Genomic DNA, 9,559 nt, shown 5'->3' with positions numbered 1-9,559 from the left:
TATGCATTATGCATCATTCAATAATTTTCCAAGATAATCTTTCAATAATGAAAGTTGAGGCTTGAATTTTTTCTTCAGTTCCCCCGGCTTGAGAAATGCTGACCATGTTCTTCCTTTTTGGTTTTCTAATTCCAAATCTTTGCATATTTTATTATAGTATTTGGTTTTATCTTCTCGAGGTGAGCTTTGAAATTTTCTGCTCAGCTCTTGGACCTCTTCAATTCTTACATTTGTTTTAGCATCTCTACACTGGAAAGCAAGTTGCAGAGTCTCTTCTGACATCCATTTTGACCTTTTCCTTCTTTCTTGTCTTCTTAAATGATAGTTTACTCTTATGGGGCTTCAAAAAATCCAGGGAAAGATGGAAAATAAAAGATAACGAAATTTTTCCATAACTCTTTGAAGCCCCCTTGTATAAATTACCAGGCCTTTCTATGTAATAAGAATGTTTAGTCTTATTCCTGAATTAGAATCTTTGAAGAAGAGAGTTGAATATATTAAATATGTAAATTAAATTTAAATTTCTTTTTAAAAAACTCACCCAAGTACAAACCTCTCGAAATGAGTTGAGAGATATGTGAGAGCATGATATGGAACACTTTTTTGTTGGTGGTGTTGTTGTTAAGTGCTTTTGAGTCAGTTCCAACCCACAGCGACCCTGTAAAGGGTTTCCAAGGAGCATCTGGTGAGCTTCAATGGCCAGCCTTGCAGTTCAAATGACTTTGCAGTTCAGTGCATTAACCCACAGTGTGGTAGGCAGTTTATATTAAAAATTAAAAGAGAATTAGCTTTCACAATTTGTTTTAGCAAATTAAATATTAACTTTTAAACACAAGAAGGTGAAAAGAGTCAATACCTGATAAGCCAACTTCAAATACACCCAAACTGATAGGCAGTCGAGGCTAAACGTTCTCTTGCAATTGATATGACAATTTGTCACACACTTAATTATGTTCATTTGATATTTTATAGCACTATTAGCACATCTTTTTGAGGATGTGAAAGAAGTCTTTATATTTTTGCATTTGTAATATGTATTAGCAAAAATTAAATTTATATGTTGCCATTCTGATAGCTAAATGAGCAACAACTCTTCTCTATGTTTTCATTATTTTATGTAATCTATTTATATTTGAACTTTTCTAGCCTTAGATAAATCACTAAACCATGAGATTTATTTTCTTGTAGTAGTCCATAGACTCTGTTATCAGGGTAACGCTGTTTCTAAGATTATCTTCAACATTTATTGTTACAAAATCAAATATCTGTAAGTCTATTTAGCAAACAATAAAGTTCTTGATGAATATATGTACCTACCACTAAACAAAATTCATTGTCAGTCATGTGATATAATAGTTGCTGTCATTAAAGGAGAGGACAAATGTTTTTAAGCACTCTGTACTGTGCTTACTGATACTTAGCAGCATGATAAGAATTAAGGAATGCTGGTGGCACAGTGAGTTAAGTATGGTTGTTCAAACCCCCCAGCCTATGTGAGGGTGAAAGATGTGTCAGTCTGCTTCCATAAAGAGTTATGGAGAAACCCTCAATTAAGAGTTCCGCTCTGTTATATAGGGTCACTATAAGTTGGAATCCACTAGATGGCATTGCGTGGGGTGGTTGGTAAGAATTTCACTGTTAACTTTATGCTCAGTGTTAATACCAACTCTATGGAGGTGTTGCTATTGTTATTGGGTGCCACAGAGGTTGTACTGACTAATAATTATCTTTGCTTTAGTTAAGTTTTGTTGCATTACAGCATTTCAAAATTTAGTAGCCTGAGTTTTTAGGAGAAAGAATCCCAAATTAACAAAGCAGAAACTTTTATGATATAACCTCAGAAGTCAGTTATTGTCACATCCATCATATTTATTATATATTATGAAGCAATCACAAAGATCATAAGAAAGAATATTTTTGTCATGACTCATTGAAGGGAGGGTTACGCAACACTGTACAAAGAGCATGTAGACAGTGAGATACAGTTATCGCCATATTTGGGAAACACAATCCTCATTTAAATAGTGAGAGACTAAATATCTAGATAGATAAAGTGCCTTGCCCATGCAATAGTTTTGCCAGTAACATATTCAAATATGTTTATGCTGCACACATATATGTTAAAATATATTTAATTTCATACTAATATTTGTCAAAGCAGTAATAATACAACTTTTACATAATTTCATGAACCCAAGTGTGATCTATTCTCATAGGGTAAGATACTGCAGCAACTTGTATCAATAGATGAAGCATATTTAAAATCCTAATTAAAATGAAAACTAGAGCTCAATGAGAATGAATGATTTGGGTAAGTACTTAGGCAGTAGTTCTGGAACCCTGTCTTAGAATACGATTAATAAGTTATTGCTACAAGAAATCAAAAGTTATTTATCTCTTAAATTGTTGTATGCAGTTGAGTTGGTTCTGACTCATATAGAAGTCTCTTATGTAGATGTATATATTAATACATTTACAAACAGATATGCAATAATGTCTACTTATATATTTTAATATACTCATAAATGAGTAAGTAACATGATAGATGTACAAGATATTGAATTTATCAAGGATTGTCTTTGAAATTCTATACAGGGTCACTATAAGTTGGCACTTAAAAACAAGTGTGGTAACCCAGGGTGTCATGTGTAGCTGGCCGAAACACTTCTTGGTAAGTGGAGTAGCCCGGCTGGCCCCACTACCATACAGGGCTAAGTCCAGCACTGTGGTACTATGACATTCCAAACCCTACCCAACACAGCTTCTCACATTGACTAAGGTAGAGATCATTCTCTTTGCCCTATGTGGGAAACATGGCCTTTAGGCCAGTGGTGAGGAACTATTTATTGCACTGTGTGGCACCTTCCCTACAGTGCCAGCCTGCCAACAGATACCTCCATTGCGGCCACAGACACTAGGGTTATTTAGGTGTCACACCTTTGATAGTATCAGTGGGTGTGAGCCATACCCCCTGGACCCTGCTAGTGATGCCATTGTTTGGATATTTCTGTATAAAAACAATAGATTAACTCTAATTATATGTTAATGATTTATATTATATGTTAAATAATTAAATTATTATTAGTTCCATACGTTCAGTATATTATATAAAAATTGCTAATTCAGCATGAATAGTGGCTTATAAGTATAAATTTAAAATGCGTTATTCTTATAAAATGACCTCAGTTTTTTTCATAATATTTTTTTCCAGCACAGGTTGCTTTTTATTATATAAGGCAACCATTCTATTTCACTGATATCTGTCAGTTTTTTCATTAAATCTAATCTAGTAATCCAAAGAGTCCTTATTTTAAAAAGAAGTGAATTAGAGTTAGCAGATTGTAATGAATCTGATATTTTCAGAAAGTAAAGAAATCTATGCATTACAAGAAACCTCAGCTAGTGGGAAATGGAGGTAGTTTGCTTACTTGAAAAACAGGAAAGCTAGAAATCATAAAAAATAATAGCATGTATCTGTTCATTGCTTCCTGTGACTGTTTCAATAAATTAACACAAATTTGGTATCTGAAAACAACAAAACTCTATTTCTTCACACAGTGGTGGCAATAGGTTTGATGTCAGTCAGTGTGGTTACTCATGGTGTAATGCCCTCTCTGAGTGGGCATAACTGATGATTCAACCTTATACTTCTCTCCACTCAATGGCTAGTGCTTTGGCTTGCCCCAGCCCCTGACTGCTCTTGACAAGGGAGGTGTGGGCATGTAGTGTGGTAAGTTACTCTATTGGGTAACACTGACTACTGAAACTACTACCTTTGTGGCCTATCTCCCTGTATATGTATCAGTCTACATGCTGTTTACAGATTATGTGATCATTTTGGTGTCAATCGCTTTGATAGTGTCAGAGGATGGAATATGAACCCCACTAGTGATGCCACTGGTAGGAGCTCTGGTAGCGTAGTGGTTATGAATCGGGCTGTGAATGACAAGGTCAGCAGTTCGAAACTACCAGCTGTTCCGTGGGAGAAAGATGGGGCTTTCTGCTCCTGTAAAGATTTACAGTCTCGGAAACCTCATACAGGGTCGCTATGAGTCAGAACCGACTCCACGGCATAAAATAACAACAACAAGTGATACCCCTGGAGTTCTGGTGTGGCGCTGTAGCCTAATGCGTCATACTGCAAAGTCATTTGAACTGCAAGGGTGGTGGTTCAAGCTCACCAGCTGCTCCTTGGAATCCATATACAGTGTCGCTGTGGGTCGGATTCAACTGGACGGTACTTAACAACAACAAGTGATACCACTATACTTAGAGGTCTAGTCATCAGAGTGCCAAACTAAAGTCTCAGCTAGGCTTCTCTTCCTCCAAAATTTTTACCAAACTTGCGTTTTCAGGCTTTCTGACAGCCCCCTGCATTTTTTGGCTTGAGGTTGTATAATTTCAATTTCTATTTCACATTGACTTGTCTCCGAATTTAGAGAACATCAGGATAACTCAGAGTGATATAATTTGGTGATCCTTAATTACATTTGCTTGCATGGTTTGTTGGCACCAACTCCATGGTAGTTAACAACAATGAGATGCAGTCACTCTGAGTGTGAATCAATGGATGAAAGAGCTTTGGTTTTGTTTATTGTTGTATATTTTTAATCTGAATTTAAAATACCTTCCTCAGATGTTCAGTTTAGTTACAAAGCAACTCTTCACATCCTTATGTTTATTGTCATTTTATTTATCAGTTTAATGTCTGTTAATAATAATGTAATTACACAATAATGTATTATTAAAATATTAGGTATTATAATACACTAGCTTCCTACTGTGTGGCTATAGGTTAAGCACTGGATTGTTATCATAAGGTCAACAGTTCAAATATACCAGATGCTCCTTGGAAACCTATACAGGGTCACTATGAGTCAGAGTTGACTTAACAACACTAAATAAGAACAACAAAGTAAGTAAGTGATTAGGAAACAAATGTAACAGAAATTTGTAAATTTGAACTAATTTGGCGAAGCAGATTATTTGAGAATAAGTGAACTATAGCACCAATGAGCTAATTAGAGACAGTGGAGAGTGTCAATTAATCTGGTCAGTCAGTAAAATATAATTCATTTAAGACAGCTTTTATTGTATTTTGAAATTGTTTAAGGAGTCAAATTATTAATTCTAATACTAAGGCACACTGATTAAATCATCTAGATAGGAATGTTTAATTAATTTTACTGTTTTATTTGAATTCTAAATAGTCCATGATTACTTTTTCAAGACTTTTTTCTTTAGTGAAGGGCAAACCTTTCTTTTGATGTATGGATACATGGTGGACAATATACTCTATGGGGTGATTGAAAAATAGTGCCATTCTTATCTGTGCATAAAACAGAGATTATGACCTAACTGTCATGAACCAGAAGAGAACATCTGTCTTTCCATTTTTTGAGTCAAGGGATTTTGGCAGGAACATAATATTCCCTTCAAAATCAGTTTGTTCCCTTGACTTTTTTTTATAGACTTCATTTATCTGATTTCCCTTTATCCATAAGGTCTTTGGGATTCCAGACTGATTAGATCCTAATTCTTCTGGCATGCTGTCAACATGTCTGACTCAGAATAACTAGTAAGCCTTTGCTTTTGCTACTTCTCTGAAATTTTATATCCCTTTGCATATTTCATATCTTCTTTTAGTGATTTTCACCTGTTTTGCCTCAAGTTATCTTCTGACATCTCTCTCTATGATCTGTTTCCTCTCTGCCCCAGTAATTTATTTATGTCTTCTTCCCTAATTCTGTGCCCCTCCCTTTCTTCATAATCCAAGTTATCAATTTTTTATGTAAGCATTCTTTCATTCTTTATTATGTCGACACAAAAATGTTATCTATTTTTTCTTAGTCATTTAACTGCAATTTTTTCCAAACTAAAGATCCTCCCATGTATCCATGTTTAAAGTACTATAAAAACTAATTGTAAATATTAAGGTGATAATTTATTTTACTTTTGGCCTAGCAGAAAAATCAAATAATTCAAATTATTGTAAAAATGAACAAAATGACTCTTTCTGAGTTTTTTCAATTCCAGTTATTTTATACCTTAATAGGCATTAAAATTGCAATTTAAACAGGTGAGAATTATATATTATATATGGCAGAAATTTTATTCAAACATTTGTAAGTATTCTCAGGAAATAAACTTAGAGCTAAATCTGCTAAAATATGTCTGTTATTTTTATTCAATTCTTACAACAGGAAATCATTTCTCCTTTATACTACTAAGATAGACAGGTATCTTAGAGGGCAATCCCCTTCCCCTAAGGTACATATTTTGTATCTGTTAGTAGCTACAGATAGTAAAGATGGGGCTGGTTATAAAGCAGCACAACTTTGTACCCAATAATATCCATGAAACCCTTGGAATAATATACAAATTATTATGTTTCTCTCTCATTTCCCTTGTTCAGTCCTTATTTGTTTAAATGTTCTTCCAAATCATTCGTTATAGAAAAAATTAAACATACACCAGATTTAAAAAGAGTTTATAATTAGGTGACATAGATTAAACCATTGCATTTATTTAATTTTTTTCTGAAATGTAATTTTACTTGCATCAAGTATCTTTCACTTAAAAAAAAAAAATTGTTACCGAGTATTGTGAGTTTTGAAAATGTGTAGAATAATTTAACCACCAACATACTTTTCTTGGAGTCCTGGTATGGTGCTGTAGGATAAACACTGTACCATGAGGTATGATTCTATCACAAGGTTGGAGGTTCAAACTGTTCCTCAAAAATCCTGCTGCTCTTCAAAAATCCTATACAGGATCTCTGTGAGTTGGAACTCACTACACAGCACTTAACAACAACATAATTTTCTTAGAAAATAGTTTCCTCAAATTAAAAAACAAAAAATAAGTGCTGCTCTATTTTAAATCAATACTTTCTCCTCTTCAAGCCCCAGGAAGGACCTGTTATCCACACCACCAACAACCCTTTTTTTTTCTTTTCCACAATGTCATAAACATAACCATAGAGTATATAACACTTGAGTCTGATTACTTTCACTTAGCATAATGCTTTGCAATATATTCATCTTTTTGCTTATATCAATAGTCTGACCTTTTAAATAGATCATTCTTTTGAAAGGAAAGCTATCTGGCAAAGAAGTCTAGGAAATGCAATCTGTAGTCTGTAGTTCTTCCACATATTAATGAGTAGCACACAGAAATAACAGTAGGCAAGTGAGAGAAAATTGATATAAAATTGTTCAATAGAGATTATATGATTTAATGAGAAAAGTATTGCACATTGCCCATGTGAACAAATGCATATACAGAAATGTGTCATTTAATGTCCATTCACAAACATTGTTGCTGGGTGACTTTGATTGGGTTTTAACTCATAGTGACCCTATGAACAAAAGAATGAAACAATGCTCTATCATGCACCATCCTCGCAATTGTTGTTTTACTTGAGTTGATTGCTACTGCCACTGTGTCAGTCCATCTTACTGGATGTCTTCCTCTTTTTTTTTTTTTTTTCTTTTGCTCCTCATAGAATGTCAGAAGTATGAGAGAGAAGTTTCATCATCCTGTCTTATAAGGCACATTGTAGCTGTACTTCTTTCAAAACAGATTTGACTGTTCTTGCAGTCCATGGAACTTTCAGTATTCTTCTCTAACAACATCACTCAAAAACGCAATTTTTTCTATGGACTTCCTTAATCATTGTCCAACATTCAAAAACATATCAGACTATTAAAAATACTGTAGCTTGGGTAAGGTGTGCCTCAGTTTCAAACTGAAATCTTTGCATTTGAACATTTCAAAAAGGTTTTCTGTAGCAGATTTGACTGATGCAATGCATCATTTGAGTTCTTGGCAACTGCTTCCATGAATGTTGATTGCAGACCCTTGCAAAATGAAGTCCTGAAAACTTCAATATTTTCTCCATTTATCATATTTATTGGTCCATTGGTGAAGGGAAGATTTTTGTTTTCTTTACATTTACTGTCTATACTAAAGGCTATTAGCTTCGATATCCACTAGTAAGTATTTGAAGTGCTCTACAATTTCATCCCCACCACTTGTCTGTCAGTTTGTCCTACTGTGGTGGCTTGTGAGTTGCTGTAATTCTGGAAGCTATGCCTGGGTATTTTAAATACCAGCAGGGTCACCCATGGTAGACAGGTTTCAGATGAGCTTCCAGATTAACACAGACTAGGAAGAAGGAATGACAAACAATTTCCAAATATTCAGTCACTAAAAACCTTATGAATAGCAGAGACGCACTGTTAGATATAGGGCCAGAAAATGAGACCCTCAGGTTGGAAGGCACTCAAAATGAGATTGAGGAAGAGCTTCCTCCTCAAAGTAGAGTTGACCATGATGACACAAATGGAGTAAAGCTTGTGGGAATAAAGGCTGTGGGACCTTCATTTGCTAATGGGATGCAACTCAAAATGAAGAGAAACACCTGTAGACATTCATTAATAATCAGAACACAGAATGTACAAATTATGAATCTAGGAAAATTGGAAGTTGTCAAAAATGAAATGAAATGCAAAACATCAACATCTTAGGCCTTACTGAGCTGAAATAGACTAGTATTGGCCTTTTGAATCTGACAACCACATGGTTTACTATGCCAGGAATGACAAATTGAAGAGGAATGGTATTGCATTCATTGTCAGAAAGAACGTATCCAGATCAGTCATGAGATACAATGTTGTCTGTGATAGGATAATATCAATGCAGGTACAGGGAAGCCCAGTTAATACCATTATTATTCAAATTTATGCACCAACCACTAAAGCCAGTGAGGATGATATAGAAGAATTCGACCAACTTCTTCAATCTGAAATTGATCAAATATGCAATCAAGATTTATTGATCATTACTGGTGATTGGAATACAAAAGTTGGAAGCAAAGAGGAAGGATCAGTAGTTGGAAAATATGGCCTTGGTGATAGAAATGATGCTGCAGATTTCATGATAGAATTCTGCAAATCAATGATTTGATCATACACATGGACCTCAGCAGATGTAATACACAGAAATCAAATTGACTACATCTGTGGAAAGAGACAATGGAAAAGCTCTATAACATCAATCAAAATAAGGCCAGAAGTAGATTGTGGAATAGACCATCAATTGTTCATATGCAAATTCAAACTAAAGCTGAAGAAAATAAAAACAAGTCCACAAGAACCACAAAATGACCTTGAATATTTCCCACCTGAATTTAGAGAGCACCTGAAGAACAGATTTGATACATTAAACACTAAAGACGTAAGACCAGAAAAGTTGTGGTGTTGGGAGTGACTGAGCCAAAGGTCTCAGACCTGGGGGTTAGTTTAACTGAAGGATTACAACTGAACAGTTGTGGCCCAGAAATTCTGGCAGCACCCAGGTCAAGGTGCCCCCTGAGGAACTTGCAGGGCTGCTTCAGGGGACAGGGAACTTGTAAGGCTTTTCCTTGTACATAGCCATGACCTTCAGCTCAGTCAGCACAAACATCAAGCTGCTCTATCTCTGTTTCCCTAGCTACAACAAGTTACATTCTTCTGATAAAGTCCCCCTTTCTGCATGCACAAACAACACCAGATGT

Source organism: Chrysochloris asiatica, unplaced genomic scaffold, assembly GCF_000296735.1.
Source record: "Chrysochloris asiatica unplaced genomic scaffold, ChrAsi1.0 scaffold00153, whole genome shotgun sequence".
Classification (NCBI taxonomy): Eukaryota; Metazoa; Chordata; class Mammalia; order Afrosoricida; family Chrysochloridae; genus Chrysochloris; species Chrysochloris asiatica.
The sequence above is the reverse complement of the archived record's forward strand: the minus strand, read 5'-3'. Positions refer to the sequence as shown.